Source organism: Cyprinodon tularosa, unplaced genomic scaffold (genome assembly GCF_016077235.1).
Source record: "Cyprinodon tularosa strain WSP-4 unplaced genomic scaffold, ASM1607723v1 ctg31, whole genome shotgun sequence".
Taxonomy (NCBI): Eukaryota; Metazoa; Chordata; class Actinopteri; order Cyprinodontiformes; family Cyprinodontidae; genus Cyprinodon; species Cyprinodon tularosa.
Window position 1 is genome coordinate 3149166 of NW_024039019.1, and position 18850 is coordinate 3168015.

An 18850-nucleotide genomic window follows, 5' to 3' on the forward strand; every position below is an offset into this window, starting at 1 on the left:
TTCTTTCCAAGCCTTAAGTCTATGATTAGATCCTTCTGAAATTTGTAACATCATTAAGTTATAAAACTCTGTTATAATACCTTTCTTCAAACTGTCCTTTGTTAACATTATTTCTAAAGTTGACATGGCAGGCTTCGTCAACTTATTATTTTGATTCGTTCTTATGAAGTTTCTGAGTTGAAGATATTTAAAGAAATGTTTCTTATCTAGATAAAATTGATGCTGTAGATCTTGAAAGTTCATTAGTATGTCTGATTCTGGTATCATAGATTCTGAATCATTTGAAGTCCTTTGTCTTTCCAGACTTTGAATGTTGGATCAGTTCTTCCAGGTAAAAAAAAAATGATTACCCCCACACCGGGCTGAACAAAGGCAGACATTTTTGTTTCATTTAAATTCTTTTTACATCTCTCCATACACTTATCATATTTTTAAGAAGCTACTGTTTTTTTGTTTTCATTTTTACTCAGTTAGTTAGTATAATTGAAAACAAAGCTGAGGTGTGTGAGAAAGGTTTGGCACTATTAGGTGGCAATATGTACCTTAACATTAACCTAAGAAAAATCTGAATTTAAAAAAGGGGCTCAATAAAGGAGCCAAGAGAGGGATATAAATATTTAACATCTAAAATAATGAAAAAATATATATAAAAAAAAACGTTCAGCTTGTTTATATTATTTTCCTGTTTTTCAATTTCGGATTTGGTTTTTACACTTTCAGGTTTCCTTTGCTTGAAAGATGAGGTTTCACTGGTGTGGAAATGTGATGGACAGCATGACCTGCTCGGTTGAAGGGTCTGTCCCATCACTGTGTGTTCATGAAACCGAATAGTTAGATTTCCAACTATATCCAAACTGTGTTTACAAAACTCTTAGGTAAAAATAGCACAAATGACTGACGTCTAACGTTTTTCTGTTGGCAGTCGACGCACAAAGCTTGGATGGATGAAAGTATTATAAATATTTACGGGTAAAAGCCGCTGTTCTTGATTATATGTTGCCATACTTACATACTCTATGTAATCCCAAAGCAGTGACATAATGCATCCTCACTAATAAAATCTCACCCAATTAAATATTTGAAAAAGGCTCATTATCCTTTAAATATGTATCCAGAGTTGGGTTTATTGTAAATAGTATTTAACATATGTGTAAGATCTCCTCCCATATATCTCATCCTATATCATTGATATGGGTTTAGTTTAGCTCTGACAGTGTAATGTGTTGATTATCGCTACATACCTATAGTTTATATTGCATCTGAAACTTAACCTTAACACTGTGGGAAACCAGTTCTACTGAAGTACATCGAAATGATATTCATAGTTAACATGTTTTCTCCTATATTACAAAATCAGATGAGATAAACAGAGGATTGAATAACTATATTTTATTCCCTGTGTTTATTTTCACAAACTGATTTGTTGAAATAAATCTCTGGCTACTGTGCATTTCATAGAACATGCTTTTCAAGTACATCACAATAGATACATTTCTAATCAAGCCTGCAGTTGACATCTTAATATGGATTTTTTTTTAGCACCCCTAACTTTTATTGGCTTGTACCACCCCTCATCAGAACATGACTGTTTCAGTAGAGGTGCCAATATGTATAAGACATTTGTGCTGTCACTGTGATGAAGTGTCAAGGAGATATCAGACCCACTGGGCTCTGTTATTTTCCTGGTCAATCAATTCTAATCTGTTTTTTAAATAACTGTTTCAAAGTTTCACACTTTTTAAGGCTGAAGTGGTTGGTGCACATATATTTATAGCTGCTATCTAGGTTTACATTGCTACATTTTCAACAACGACTTACAAATTGGCGACTTAAATGCAATGTTAAATGAAGGTAATATTTGCTTTGTTGGGTCGGAATTAGTCAAGGCAAGTAAAATTTGTAATTTCCATGACGTCATTATCTATTGTCATCTCAGTACGAAATGTAGAAAGCTAACAGATGATACTGTACACTAAATTTAAAATACCTACAAAAACTACTTCAGTGACAGTTAAAAAATCCCTAGTATATATCGAGGTCCTGTTTTCACAACAATTAACTGAAAAAAAAACATTTTTTTTTTTGGGCCCCAAGTATGAGCAGGGCCAGTCTCCTCCTCTTTTTATTGAGTTGTCTGTGTCTGGTGGTGGGCTGTTGCACCAGGCCTAGGTATCCTGGCCCTAGGGGGTCCCCACAAGGGGGTGGTGCTCCCCCGGGCCTCGGACCCCAACGCTTTCATCCGTGTCCCCCAGGCTTTTATCCAGTCATGTGACTGGCCACTGGTGGAGGCTTGGGCTCACTGCCACTGCTCAGGGACTTAGCCCCTTCGGGGGTTTGGACCCTAAAGGGTTTGGTCCCAGGTGCCTTGGCTACCCTTCTATGTCGGGTGCGGCCATCCCTATATCTGCCCTCCTTGTACCACAGTGATCTGGGGTTCCTCTTGGGCTCGTGTAACCTCTTTATCGACCCTGTGCCCTGTAGGGCTACTCTGGGGCAGCCCACACCTGCTATTAAGCATATTTTCCTTCTAAAAAAAAACGTTGTAAATCCTATGTACTCGAGCATGCCCATGCATACATAACAAGTGAGTTTGGTTCAGGTTGTTTGCAGATAACACTAATAACACACTAATACTAAACATTCGGCTGCAACTACAGATATAAATCTCTGAATAATATTGTGTAATCATCATAGGTTTTACCTTTTGATACTTAAGGATATCTAAGGGAAAACTGTTACTCTTAAAGCTATTTTGATATTTACTTTGGTTGTTTTTTTCTATTTTGCTAATATTTTCTGTTTCTGTTCCTCACATCTCATACAGGTGTGGAAACACTTGTGGGAGTTATTGTATATATTCTGTGTTATCTATTTTTGCTGTTTTATTTTATCTCATTTCATGCACTCTGTCCTGTCTCTATCTTTTTCTCTCTCCCCATGTTTTTATACCCTTTATAACCACACAAAATGTCTGACAACTGACACATTTATATTTCCCTTTTAGTGTCCACTCGACCTCTTACCCTCTGGGATGTAAACTTCTTTGTCTGTATCATTATGCTGTTGTCAACCAGGACTCACAAATGCACACCTGAAATGCATTAACCTAAATGTCTATTAGACTGGCATCCTGTGATTCAGTTGGAAGAACATGGAGAAGGATGCTGTTCCTGTTTCATCTCCCAATCCAGACCATTTCCAGAATTTATTTTCTTTATTTTGCTGTACACTTTCTTAAAGGCTAAAATTGCCGCCTAACCTAAACCTAAAGAATATTCCTTATAAAATTATAGTGGTAAAAAAAATATCAGGTAAAGTTCATAAATAGAAGAAACAATGGCTCATGTGCTTCTTTACAAAGAAACACAACAAAAATGTATTGGCTTTTTCCTCCTTAACCACAAAAAACCTCATGAAGTCTTAGTGAGAAACCTTTTTTTCTTTCGCTGCTGTTTTTTTCTAATCAGTTGAAAAACCTGCTCCTCATTGTCCCCAATAATGCCGTAGTAAAAATGATCTAAAATAATACTAGGTATATAGGTTCTACTACTTGACCTAGAATTCCATGCTTTTACAGACACAAAAAAAAAACAATACAATTAAAATTATTTTCAATTATGTCAATCACTAGATTATGAAAAACCAAAGAGAAAAAAACATCAATAAATGAACCAGTGGGGATTTGGTTTCTTACACAGATTGAATACAGTATTATATACAATACAATGTGCATTCACAAACTAGGCTGTGATGTCCTAGATTCCCCAAAATCTTCATGTGTCAAGGACACATGCGCTAACAGTTTTAAAAAAGACTTCCATTTAGAAGGGAATTTCTAAGACGTTCTGTTTTCTCACCAAAAGAACAGTTTGCATGGGGATGAGAGGTGTAAAGGCAGCAGAACATCCCACACCTTTCCTGTGAGGACCAGCTGCCTTGTACGTGTAGTTCAATGACACACCACCACAGCTTGTAAAAAATAAATATTTTTGCAAGAACCCATGCCAGGTCTGAATGCCAGCTAGAGCTTCTGCATAACTAGCCAGAAATATTCCAGAATAAAATGGTGCAGCTCTCTTAATGCATCATGTCTTAAGAACTGAAAAAGAGAGCTCTGTCTTGGTGCCACGTTTAATGAGTTTTCACCTGTGCTGCTAACAAAAGGCACATTAAATTTAGTAATACTTTAATGGGGTTTGGTGTGATAAGTCTTCCCAGTATGAAGAAGACAGGATGGCACTTATCCTGGCTTATCTTATGGTCGATTGTGAATGTTACACGGTACAAAGGAGGTTGCACAAGGTGGTTACCATGGCATCGGTACGCGCATTTTCTACGGTTCTACTTTGCTCACAGATAATGGGTCAGGTCAAACTATTCTCCTGCTCCTCTCCTCCACGGTGATGACATGACTGAGAGCTGGGTCACTTTAACCCGCCTTCTGACATCTTCATGCTGAAATTAAAATCTCAGAGCCCCGGCAGCAAGACTTTTATGTCCCAGTGTCGAGTAAATAAATCATTTAAAGATGCGGAAGCTCTGTGGGGAAATCAGGCCGGTCATATGGTAAGAGAATGTATAAATATGAAAGGCCACTTAAATTTCCATTGTTTAGGGTACAAATTACCTAATTAAATCTCAACAGTTAAAATCCAATCCAAATATTTCATCTCAAATTCAGAAACCCCTCCCATGCAGCGAGCACTGCTCAAGTCAGGTGTGCATGTTAGTCTTGTTCTCTTCACAAGTGATTTCTCATGGGTTTTTGCAAGGGTTTGACACATACGTGTGTTCCAAATCTGTCAAGAAGCCGAGTCGAGGTGAAGGCCCTGAACACAGAGTAGAGCAGGAGGCTGGCAAATTAAACAACCACATAAACTTTAATAACTAAAGACGCTGCAGGGCAGGGAACCCAGAAAACAAGCATAAATCCAAAACACCAAGGCACATGGCAGGGAAAGCAAGACTTCTTAACATAAAAGAGAAAACAAGGATCCTGCAAACAGCTGCTGATAAGCAACAACATCAAACCAAGGTGGGAGATTTTTACACGAAGAACATAAACCGTAAAGTTAAAAGGAAATAACAAGATTTTAGAGCATGTGGAGATGTGATACAACTAAAATGATGAGATTTATCTCACAACAACACTGATGCAGCTTAGACAGACATAAATATACTTAAAAAAAAGCAAAGCATTAAAACCAAAGGCCAGAAAGAATGTAAACACAGAAACCACAAAAATGGCCTGACATAATCATAGATAATCATCATATCATAGATAGATAAAAATCCTAACTACAACCATAAAAATAAGGAAAAGACAAATAAGAAAAATGGAAAATTTAAAATTAAGGTTATGATTTTTTTTTAAGGACCAAATACCAGGATAATAACAAAGAATTTTGTTTTTTTTTGCATCACTTGTTATTTCAATCTTTAAATCAGAGGTTAAAATACACACAAAGCTCTTCTTCCCCTAGGCAATCAGAACTGCTAACAAAGCTGGACTAACACACCTACTCTCAAAGAACAGGATTTGGTGTGCTGTTACATTAATAAAACTATAACATGCCCGATGTAAGCCATAAATTCATGTTTTTAAGATGAACACAATTGAATCACCTTGGGTTTGAATAAAGTCAAACAACTTGTAACTGTTTAGATTTAATTATGTTGCCATGAAGAGATGAAAACGCGTTGCTATGGTCATGCGGATAAAGCAACGCAATGATGGCGCAGACAAGAAGTCCCCCTCACAGGACCTCCCTGCAAGGAATCATGGGAAGAAGACCCTATGTCATGCACGTGGAAATGGTAAGTTGAAATCCTTTACCATCCGGCTAAATACTAACGAAATAGTGTGTAAAATTATCAGCAGTATCCCGTCATTTTAGTGATCTATAGTTATGATGGAAGAGACTTCCAAAACCCTCAACAACACTTCAAACACACAAAACAATCTACATTTGTTTTTTTTTTTTTTTTTTTTTTTTTTTTTACAAATCAGATCCTGCATCTCTCCCAAAGTCATATTGAAATCTTGCACCATTGTTTGACCCAAAACTTATATGTTACTTGTTTTTTTTTTTTTTGGGGGGGGGGAGAACCTTTTATTTGTTGTACCTCTGCTACATATAGAAAGACACATACACTATATTGCCAAAAGTATTTGCTCACCCATCCAAATTATTGGAATCAGGTGTTCCAATCACTTCCATGGCCACAGGTGTATAAATTCAAGCACCTAGGCATGCAGACTGTTTTTACAAACATTTGTGAAAGAATGGGTCGCTCTCAGGAGCTCAGTGAATTCCAGCGTGGAACTGTGATAGGATGCCACCTGTGCAACAAATCCAGTCGTGAAATTTCCTCGCTCCTAAATATTCCACAGTCAACTGTCAGCTGTATTATAAGAAAATGGAAGTGTTTGGGAACGACAGCAACTCAGCCACGAAGTGGTAGGCCACGTAAACTGACGGAGCGGGGTCAGCGGATGCTGACGCGCATAGTGCGAAGAGGTCGCCAACTTTCTGCAGAGTCAATCACTACAGACCTCCAAACTTAATGTGGTCTTCAGATTAGCTCAAGAACAGTGCGCAGAGAGCTTCATGGAATGGGTTTCCATGGTCGAGCAGCTGCATCCAAGCCATACATCACCAAGTGCAATGCAAAGCGTCGGATGCGGTGGTGTAAAGCACGCCGCCACTGGACTCTAGAGCAGTGGAGACGCGTTCTCTGGAGTGACGAATCGCGCTTCTCCATCTGGCAATCTGATGGACGGGTCTGGGTTTGGCGGTTGCCAGGAGAACGGTACTTGTCTGACTGCATTGTGCCAAGTGTAAAGTTTGGTGGAGGGGGGATTATGGTGTGGGGTTGTTTTTCAGGAGCTGGGCTTGGCCCCTTAGTTCCAGTGAAAGGAACTCTGAATGCTTCAGCATACCAAGACATTTTGGACAATTCCATGCTCCCAACTTTGTGGGAACAGTTTGGAGCTGGCCCCTTCCTCTTCCAACATGACTGTGCACCAGTGCACAAAGCAAGGTCCATAAAGACATGGATGACAGAGTCTGGTGTGGATGAACTTGACTGGCCTGCACAGAGTCCTGACCTCAACCCGATAGAACACCTTTGGGATGAATTAGAGCGGAGACTGAGAGCCAGGCCTTCTCGTCCAACATCAGTGTGCGACCTCACAAATGCGCTTCTGGAAGAATGGTCAAAAATTCCCATAAACACACTCCTAAACCTTGTGGACAGCCTTCCCAGAAGAGTTGAAGCTGTTCTAGCTGCAAAGGGTGGACCGATGTCATATTGAACCCTATGGATTAGGAACGGGATGTCACTTAAGCTCATATGTGAGTCAAGGCAGGTGAGCAAATACTTTTGGCAATATAGTGTACAAAGGTCCACCCTATAGGCAAGTCATCAGTCTATTGTAGGATTCACAGGAGCATGCAACCATCTTTTTGGACTGGAGGAAACTGGAGTTACCCAGAAATAATGCACGCACAAGGAGAACGTTCATTGTCAGGTTGTTGACTTTGCAGCATCCCACTTATTTCTTGAGATTTTTAAAACATATAGTCAATATTTTTGATCATACCAACCTATTAATATATTTGGGTTAATATTAAATGCAGTGCATGGGATAAAACACAAAGACCCAATGAAATCTTGGTGATAAACCTTTTTTTCTTCCGCTGTCTTTTTTTTCCTTCCTCTTCTCCAATGTCTACACAGTTGACAAACCCGCACCTCATGGCCCCCTATAACGCTGTATAAAAATTATCGAAATGTTTCTGTGCAAAAGGCTGGGATTAAGCTGACCTAAAACTAATACTAGGCATGTAGGTTCCCATCCCATTCATTTTTAAAGATTTTTTAAACATGTCTATCTTTTTTATTATACCTACTGATTAATGTATTTGGGTTAATATAAGATAAACGTAGAATAAAACTTATTTTGTGTTTACATTTTTTGGCTAAAAATAGAAATAAAACTGGAAATTGATATTACTGGAAGTAATAACACTTTCTGTTCATAAATCCAAAAGAAGGCATAGATAGAGTAATAATAATAATAAAAGAAATCTACATAAACAGTCAAACAAAACATCAACTCACTCTGCATTTGCATCCAAACTATCCCGTTGAACACTTTACCTCACTCACAGCCATATCAGCCAAACATACCTCATTAAGTTGACACATTTTGTTCTGGGTTGTAAGTCTCCCCCTAATGTTGTCATCCAATCCATTAAACAGTCATTCTTTCTTTTTCTCTCCATCTATCTTCACTTAACCTCCGTATGCTCTCTGGAAACCAGCTGACACTGTGCGTGCCACAATAGCAGCTCTGCTGGCTCTTTGCTGTGGTGCCTCCGAGAAGGATGCTGATCACTATGCTCTCTTTGGGAGACTGCAAAATAGATTGGAAGAGGGGTATTTTCAAAGATCGACTAGCAAATGGTCGCCGCAGTATGTTGTGTCACATGAGGTATATGATGTTATGGGTCTTGCATGTATTTGCAAAAAAATAGGATGAAAAAAAACAAGTGTATATATCATGAATAAGTCAAGAGTTTCACAAATAATATATGGGATGCTTGAAGCTCCAAAAACACTCACTGTATTTGCTGATATATGGGAGGCTGTTTGGTTTCTAAATAGCTCTCCTTTTCACAGACATATGCATAGCCTTTCAAAAAATATTTGTTTCCCCTGGACCTTTTCACATTTTGAGGTGTTAAAATATAAACATTCAGTGTGTGTATCTTATTCTTATTTTCAGGTAACACAGAATGCATGTCAGATTAAATAATACTACTTATATTTATGCGATAGTATCTAGGTGTTACTTTATTGTATGTCTCGTACCATGTCCGTTGGTTGTCCTGTTCTTTTTACATCTCTTTGCAGGCGATGAAGCAGACTGAAAAAGTTTTATCGTTATCTCCCTTTTATCTCCTCTTTCTTTCATCTTTTCTCCTTTTTTCCAATTTTTCCTTTCCTGTTCTACTAACATCGCAGTGTCCATATAATCTGTAAAATTCCCTGCGTAATTATAATAAAGCTATTTATATGCATAAATCAAGCGGAACACTATGGCGATAGTCATATTGCTCCACTTGTGAAAGTAAAATCTGTTGGGCTCTTTTTGGCATCAAGACAATTATTCTTATTGCTGCATCGCCAGACAGGACAATGCTAAAAAAAACAACAACAAACAAACAAAAAAAACAAAACATTCAGTATGTGGTTTATTGAGATTTTATGCAATGCACTAACAAAAAGACAAGAAAATGTTTTTATTATTATTATTTTTTATCTAATACAAACTGTAAAGTGATGTGCAACATTAGTTTTTTACAACATGACCATTTAAATAAAGGCCAAGAAAATGAAATTTGATCTTATCTGACCAGAGTACCTTCCTTTGCATAAGTCTGTCCACTTCACAGTTCATCGCATTCTGCAGACTGGACATTCAATGTTTTTTTGTTTGTTTTTTCATGCACATTATTGATAAATAATACAGTTATGGAGTCCATGGTCAACAGTTGTCTTATAGAGAAATTCTGTGGAAAGCCATGGCTTAGAAGATTTACAATTAGACAATACTCTTTCCATTCTTGGATAATCATTTAAAAAGAATGTCTTTCCCTGAGATATGAACAACTCTGGATATGGTTTTACAACTAGAGCCTTCTTAAAGGCTGCTCTACAAAATACTCGTTGACTGCTTCAGTTTCTTGTTCTTTATGGTGCTGGCGGTTCAATAATGCTCTCATACAAACATTCAAGGCCTTTACAGAATAGCTTAATATAAGTTGAAATGAAAGACAGAGATGTCAAACAGATCCCTCCTTTCTTCATCAATTACATCAATATTCAATGCATTAGCTTGCACTGGATTTTATTTTATAAGCATCAGAGTAGGGACTTCTGTATACAAATGCATCCCACCTTTTTTGCTTTGTATTTGTGACATTATTTGGAAAATATTCAAATCTGACATCTTGTTATGTGTGTTAATTATTGATATTTTGCAATGGACTGTAATCAAGAAGATACACTTTATTTAATTGAAGGTAATCGTTCTTATATGGGGCCAAACATTACTCTGTAACAGTGCAAGAGGCCAGATACCAGTGCTGACATGATGCCGGCCCACAGAAAGCAATCACAACTCTTTCAACACCTCCACCAACAAAAGCAGTAGGAAAAATCCTTCACAAAATCCAAAATAGTACTTTATTAGCTTTTTGATGGATTTTAAATGTCACTCCTACGTAAAGCTAGAGGCACCACATTTTTTTGAAAAGGGGGAACAATATATTGGATTTTTTAAGAGTATGTTATTGTTTATTTTCCAATCCTAAGCCATGTCAATATTCTGTCCAATCCTAAGAAAAAAAATGTTTCACTTCACAGTGCTATGTTGATGAAGTTGTAAAAAAAATTGATAACAGTAAAGAAACCTTTCACAAAAATCCAACTACACCATTTCTCATCTGTGATCTGTCAGAACAGAGGTCCTGTTGTCTGCCATTAACTGAGCGCTGCCCAACCACCGCTGAATATTAATGGGAGCCTTTTCCCCTGGATCATCAGCGTGTGCATTTAATTGACAAACCCTATCTGCATCTTCTAGATTGGAGATGTATCAGAGATGTATCTTGTGAATCAGCATACACACCCACCCCCACACACACACCTGCTTAAGATTAGTTATGTTGCAGCTAAGGAGCATGTGAGTCTAATTAAGCTGTCATCATTCGACGCAATAAAAAACCCTATCAGAATGATCTATACCCTCACATCATAGGGAAATGAGGGTCCTGCTGAGAAGAGCAACCGTCTGACTGATGATGAGCTGATTCCAATTAAATCACTCTGATGTCTTCTTGTTGGCGGCCGCATGCTGCTTATACAAAGTAAGCTGATCATGTTGGGATGTGACAGCTTATCAACAGGCAAGGCCAATCCAAGGCACCCTCCCCTTACCCTTCTGAAAGGAAGAAAATGTGTGCTATAGCAACCACTTCCATTGAAACCTCATTCTCTTAGTGGTGACGGTGCGTCAAGATGAGCATGGTGCGCAATGTGCAAAGTCACCAATATTGTGCACAGATTAAGACGATGACAGGATCGAGGGGGAGGAGGGGGGGAAAGGGTGTCCTGGTCAGCATATTGGTTTACCTTAAAGAGGTGATGTGTGCGCCGGGGATTTAAGAAGATCTCGATGACGCTGACCCGTCCATCCACTGCACGATTCTTCTGTGCTCTGATCTTTATTTATTATTTTTTTAACTAGGCCATTTCTCCTCTGATCGCAGTTATTTCTCAAGAGGGCAGCGCGCGACGCAGGCTCTCGCAGGGCAGCGGGTTATACACCTTCTTCTGTCTTTCTCCGGCTTTTCCCAAAAAAAAGAGAGAAAACACACCTCATTCTTCGCCCCCCCACCTCCTCCTCCTCCTCTCGTTCCCCTCAGACTACACACACCCCGCTCTCTTTTCCTTCCAACACCGATATTTGACTTTTTTTCTGAGGCTAAGAAAAATGGTGCAGAGAACCCAATTTGAACGGGTATGTGGATAGGGAGGGATAAAAAAAAAGGCTCACTGGGAGACAGATGCGTAACGCAATAGCGTCAAGATCCTGTGCGCTGCTTCAAAAGTGAACGCACTGCTGTGTCCTCTCTTCCCCATATGTGCGCGCTGATGGTAATCCAAGGTGGGATCCGCTCAACTATATACCATATACTATGAAAATAAACAGCAAAAAGCAGGTTTTGTCCTTAGGTATAAAGGAGCGCCTCAAAGGTGTCCGATCTTGTCTTGCTTTACGCGCGTGCGTGCCGCGCTCTCCCGGCTGGAATAACAAACAGAGCGGGCATCCTCCGTTTGGACCTCATGATGTGAGAGAACGAAGGGCGCGATCAGACGTTAAGGGGAATCGGGCGAGCGAGTATAATGTGAAGCCTGTCGATGCCCGCACCGGCGCAGAGCTCCGCGGCTCGTGGTTTGAAGAGCCCACCTCTCTCCTTCCGTCAGTGCGAGTCTCATCGACTCCCCTCGTCTATAGGACACGCGCTTGTAAAATCTCAGCGTCGCAGCTTACTGTGGGCTTCGTGACGACGAGGTGCGACGTATAATGCCATCAACAGGCACTGCTGCTTGAATCATGAAATCATGCATCTGTTAGTAATTGAAGAGATCCATTTATATGATTGCATTTGATCATCAAATGTACTTGTTTTATTTTTTTTATTTAGTTTTCAAATTTGTGCATTGGTGCCGATCAATATTACACTATATTACCATAGGTGGTAGTAGTAAATGTAGTAAATGTAAAACGACACATGTGTATTAACAATAACACCACTATTAACAATAATAATTCCTAGTTGTAGCCTATTAAAAATAAATCTTGTGCTCATTCTTCAACTAGCCGCAAATTGACCGCAAGGGGGCAGCAAAAGCAAGCCCGCTTAATGCAACTTGCCTGAGCATCAGTCATCTTATCAATTGATTCTGTGATGACCCTGGGTCCGATAATTGCTCTTCATTATATTCCCTTTGGTCTCCTGTGAGAAATGTCTTTGTTTTTATCCAAATGGTGGAGTTTGTCTGCACCGTGCTGCTGTGGTTGCATGCATAAGTAGAGTAAGAAAATATGTGACACAGATGTACTGACAGACAGACGGACAAAGAGATGGGTGGATGCATGGGTGACTCGAAATATATGCCCTTTTTGGTATGACAGCACAGATTAAGCGGAATTTAACTATAATCGTTTTTTACACACACAACCAAACTGATTTAGTGAGGGCCCACATCATGTCACTTATCGTTACATTATCAATGGGGTCACACATTTTCCCTGTTTCTTCCCCCACTTTAAACATTGCTATAATGTATGTCACCTAATGTCACATTTTTAAACGATAAATTAAAATGAAAGCTCATGGCCCGAAATATTATGCTAAGAGTTTTATGCACTGTGTTTTGGTTTTTACTATTGGGAGCCTGTGGCAAACAGGGAATGAGTCTAGCTATAGGTATAGTAGAGTTAAACAGAGAAAACATCTGAAACTTAGTACAAGTTTTAATAATTCAACTCTGAATTGATTGTCTACCCATTTCTCCTTGCAGCGTCTTGGAGGGCAGCCAACTATCTCGAGTAATCTTTGGGTGAGGGGGGTACATCCTAAATGATACTTTTTTCTTTGAAAAAACTAATTCTTGTATTAGATACAATTATATATTATATATCACAAGGACAGTTTTCAATGTATTATTCACTTCAATGTTTTTAAGGTTATTTAAAGGTAGACTGTTTTTTTCTGCATAGCTAGAGTTGACGCTGATGAACTCTTTTAGGACAGAATTCATGATTCCACTAACTGTGGGATGTCGCCTAGGTTCCGTTGCAGCAAACTGCCATCATAATACTACCACCCTAGTGGTCAGTGTGATGTTGTTTTTATGAAATGTTTTTTTATTTTATTCTAGTTGCACAAGACATTCACCTTCTAAAAATCTTCCACTTTTGTCACATACATCCAAAGAATATTTACTCAAAAAGTTTAGGGGAACTCAAAGATTTTTCTGAAAGAAAGACAGGTATGTTCTTTTTGGCAATAGTTTTTACCTTTAATAGAAGTTATCTAGTCTCTTTCTTAAAATGGAATACCCTGTAGATGACTTGTGTATGAGTTCTTTGAATAATTTTGGTCAGCTAGTCATTCATACCAGAAAATAGGGTCTGTGAGACTTTGCTGTTTTTCTCGTGTTACTGTGCAGGTGAAGATTCTCAGTCATCCTGGTCATAGTAATTCCAGAAAAGTTTAAAAGTTATCCACTGGATGTTTGAAGACATTTTGCTTCCCATCCAGGAAGCTTTTTCATTTCAAAATGTTAGAATTAGCGATGAGGTCGAAGGTTTATAGAGTAGCTCAAAACAAAGTCTTGTTTTGGCTTAGAAAACATGCAAATTGAACCGAAACGAAAGCTCCGGCCCTTAGGAATGGGGAGTGGTTGAGATCTTTTGTTGGCCTCCAATACCCAATACTGATCTATGCCTCTGAAAGGGGGGTCGTTAGGGGCATTGTTGGCCAGCTGACCAGGTGAGATCTGACTGAGGATGTAGGTTTTTGAGAGCTAAAACCTGAGTTTAACAGAGGGGGTGGACTCAGGTTTCAGCTCTCAAAAACCTACAATGAAACACATCTCAGCTACATTCTTCTGGACCTCGAGTACAATCTGCAAACCCAAATTAATCAAACACCTACAGATCCATGCTACCTCCCCTTTATCTCTCAAGTAAGCATATCAATCAGGCATCAGTTGTCATCAACCAACTCCTTCCTGATCATCCTGCTATCTCTCCTCAGACCAACCAGAAAGTTCAGCTGACTTCTTGCAATTCTCTGCTTCCAAATTCTTGTTGCTTTTCTAAATAAAATGTTAACTCACTGGTTTTCAATGTGTTTCTGCATGCTGGTCAAAAAACTACAAACCAACATTTAATGAACTCAGAACGTTGGACCCAGAATTATTAAAACAAACAGGAATGTGGGGCTGCTTGTCAGCTGAGGTATGAATCTCTAATTCAAAGTTCAGTCCGATCCTGGAGGAAAGAGGTGAATCTAAAAGGGAGGTTACTCCCCAGGTTGAGGCATGTGATGCCCCCCCAGAGTTCCTAGAGATAGAGTAGAGCAGGTACCAGCCGATGCCAAACAGCAACAGTGTCCTTGAGGGGAAATCCAAAGCCGGAGTCAGAAGACAGGTCCAAGTTCAGAAGCCCGTAGAATCCAGGAATCAGTCCAGAACAGATCAAACCAACTGAGCAGACAGGGGCAAACGAGAAATTGGGATCCACATGGCAGAAACTGGTCCCAACCAAGAAAACAAAACAAGATTCAGATCGCTGGAGTTAATCTAATCAAACTGCTTGAAAAACCTGGCGCTGATACTAGGCAAGCAAACAAAATAAATAGCTGAGGAACCAGGTGAAAATAATCGGCGCAAATAAAAAAACGGAACCATCAGCGCCAAGAGCATGACAGAACCCCAGCCTCAAGGGCGGATTCCAGATGCCTCAACGGGTTGATGATCCCTGTGGAAGACCCTAACAAGGTCCTTATCCCAGATCAACCAGGCTGGGATCAGCTGCTGGTATCAGGTGGAAATGATCGGCGGTAATCAGCCGCTGGACCAATTAAAAAGGTGAACTGGAGCAAATAAAAAAACTGAACCATCAGCGCCAAGAACATGACAGAACCCCACCCTCAAGGGCGGTTTCCAGACGCCCCAACGGCGCTGACCAGTATGATTCCTGTGGAAGATCCTAAAAAGGTCCTTATCCCAGATCAACCAGGCTGGAATCCAGGACCTCTCCTTGGGTCCATAACCCTCCCAGTCGACTAATCACTGGAGCCCACTGCCAGTCCTCCTGGACTTCAGGATGCGTTTGACCGTAAAGACAGGGGCCCCTTCACTGAATCGAATCTTGTGGGTGGAGGTGATCGGAAGGGAAATATCTGCCCATTCCCCATAAAAAAAATTCACCTGACCAGACTCAGAAGAAGGGGGAGAGAAATAATCTGGATCAGGCTCCGGTAGTGCTGGGGCAGTGGTTACCGGAGGATCTGGAGTTCTGGAGAAACTATATTAGTTTTGGGGAGCTGGGGAGGCAGATAATCTGGTACGTCCCAGCCTAGATTTACACCTTCAAGGACAAGACCTCAGTAAATGTCCACCACTGCCACAGTAGAGGCAGAGCTGAAACCTGATGCAACAAGCCCTCTCCTCCTTGGAGAGACATGTGTGTCCCAGCTGCATCGGTTCGGGATCCGGCATCTTGGCTGGACCAGGGACTGACATAGGTTCAAAGGGAACAGGGTGAGGAGCAGATCGAGGAAAAGCTGATGTCAGTGCACCCCTTTCTCTGCGATGCTCCGTGTGGCGAAGGTTGATCCAGTTGGCAAGTTCTTCCAGCTGCTTCAGAGTCCGGGGTTATCGCGGGTCGAAAACTTGTCCTTATTGTTGTCACGAAGGCCAAAGAAAAATAGATCCATGAGGGCGTCGTCGTTCCAGAAAATCTCCGCTGACAACAGCTGGTAGTCAGTGATATACTCCAACATGGACCGATTTCCTTGTCTGAGTGTCAAAAGACCCCTGGAGGCTTCCATACTAGGAAGAACAGGGGCAAAAATAGAAAGGTGAACAGGAGCAAATGAAAAAATAAATACAGCAAGAACATGACACAGTAATTCATCAATGTTTGCTCTTTCTGTGGATAGTGGCTCTCATTTAGATTCACTGAATTCTCTATTTCTTTGAAATAGTTATATCCTTTTCTTGACTGATTGAATGCCCCTTTGTATTAAATCTCTATCTGGAGTTTTGTTTTAGGTCAGGGGCATGGTGCATCTATTTGTAATATATTGTAGTCTATGGCATGTAGTCAATCTGGTTTTAACTATGGGATTCAATGATAATACAGCTCTGGAAATATTCAGATCTGATTGTGGGACGTGAAATTTCATTCAATTTTTAAAGTAATACCATTTATCACAAATGTTTGATTAAACAAGACAGACAAGTGTACTTTTATCATTACTATTTTATCTTCCTTTAAAAACCTTCATTGGTTGATCTAAAACACATGTGCGTTTAACACGTCAAATACATTTATAAAATGTGGTGGCAAATACTTTTAAAAGCAGAGCAGCTTTTGAGAAAAAAGAGCTCCAGTGTTTTACAGTTGGAGATTTTGCCAGTTGATATGAGACTAAAGATTTAAATAAAGATCTACATCAACATAAATCCATTTTAAAGGACAAATCAGGATATTTAGTACATTTTAACAGTAATATCATCAGATTTAATTTGTGCAAAGAAAGAACAGATAATTACACTGATAAAAAGCTCTGAAAACCCAGATTGAACCCCCTCTGAAAACTGTTTACAGATTAGCACATTTAGCCACTACCTGTGTGATAGTGTATAATGAAATGTATCAAGCGTTGACTAGATCATGCTGGGGTTGTTAATTTAGCTTATAATGTTTGCTTGGTGAACTGTGAACATGAACCACTTCCATCTTAACTGTGTGTTTGATTTGCACAACATTGTCTGCAACACTTTCCTTTGCTGTGCTTTCCATTGCTTTTCTTGTAGTGTTAAGGACATTATGACTGCTTTAACATGTTCCCTTTTGTAGAGCTCTAAATCTGTTTTATTTTACTCATGTTCAAACTTGTGCTGAGAAAAATTATGTTGGAAAGTTTAAAGTGTCCATGGAGATCTAGAATCCATAAATACGAGATTATAGTTTTTTCATCAAAATATCAAAGTCAGTCGTGCTGATTCTTTAAAACTTTTAAATTTTTGACCAGATGACTTGCCATATATGTGCTAAAAGTCTTCCATGTCACATAAAATGTGTTCAGTGGCACACAACTTTTGCTGAAAGATGAAAACCATCTCAACGGTCCTTGTGCAGAGGGCAAAACTCATGTGTCCTATTAAGAGTGTGATGGAGGAGGCTGTGCAGTAAACCAGGATAAGGTCAGTAGACAACTGACCACTTACCAGAGAACACAGGGAGGTTAAATAGAGTCACCAATTTGGAAAGGCATCATTTTTTATACATGTTTGAAGGACATCAGCAAATAAAAACATAAGCATCTTTAAGGTAAAATGTCATAAAATTGGGAGTTTGTTATTTTCTGTATGTGTTAGAAAATGCCTTTTCTGGAAAGGTTGGGAAATCTCACTGTTGCCTACCGGAAATATAGGTTGCTTGGGCTACTGTTGTGATTTTGGTTCAGAGGGGTCAGCAACGAGCAAATTATTCCATAAACTGCAGCCAACAAATCATTATTCAGGCTATGTATATATATATATATATATATATATATATATATATATATATATATATATATATATATATATATATATATATATATATATATATATAAGAATAGATTGGTTTTTCTTCCACCTAATCTCTTTGTCTTAACAAATTTTGGTTAGTTAAACCAATATATTGGTCAAAAACTGACCAAGCCATAGAGTTTGGATCAACCAATTTATCGGTTAACCAAACAACCTATTGTGGCCCTGGCACTGATGACTGGATTATTAGTTCATATCTTCAACCTGCTTAGTTTCCATTTGTCCTCATCTGATCCACCTGTTCCAGCTCCTATTTATGCTGTCTGTTTCCAGCCATTAGTGCTAGATTATTCTAGCCGAGTGTGAGAGTTATCTAGCTTACCCGGTTTTGTTTTGACTGCCTGATCCTGACCTGTTTCTGCCTTTGGATTTATGAGTTTATGCTTGCCCCTCTTCCGGTTCTTTCATTTCTCCAGTGCATTTAACACTATTCTTTCTGATTTTTGAGAAAGTCCTGAAGACTCAGGTGGAGGCATCAACAATTGAGTGGATCAAAGATTCCCTGACAAATAGACCACAGTGTGTAAGCCTCAAGGGTCATCTGTGCAATCATGTAGTTAGCAGCGCAGGAGCACCACAGGGCGCAGTATTGTTACCATTCTTTTTTTATTTCTTTGACTTCAAGTACCAGACAGAGCCCTGTCATATGAAGAAATACCTGGATTACTCCAGCCATTGGGTGCATCAAAGAGGGACAAGAGGCCGAGTACAGAGAGCTGGTGAACCGCTTTGTGGCATGGTGTGGAAACAATCATCTGATCCTGAAATTTAAAACAAAAATCAAGGGAGATGATTGCAGATTTCAGAAGAAACAGGAACAAAGTAAATCCTATTAATAATATGGGAGAAGTGAAGGTGGAGGGGAAGTATAAATGCC

The 18850-nt window shown here is 39.4% G+C and overlaps 1 protein-coding gene across 2 annotated transcripts in view; it reads right to left on the reverse strand.

The window, feature by feature from the left end:
• The window catches only part of nlgn2b (neuroligin 2b), a 137018-nt gene extending 124896 nt beyond the window's left edge, over positions 1 to 12122 (reverse strand). Inside the window, exon 1 of one of the 2 annotated variants that reach the window (XM_038292241.1) lies at positions 11206 to 12122. The gene's annotated coding sequence lies outside the window, so the exon portion shown is untranslated. The remainder of the gene's footprint in view (positions 1 to 11205) is intronic. The other variant, XM_038292240.1, reaches the window with a different exon arrangement.
• Between the last annotated feature and the right edge of the window lie 6728 nt (positions 12123 to 18850).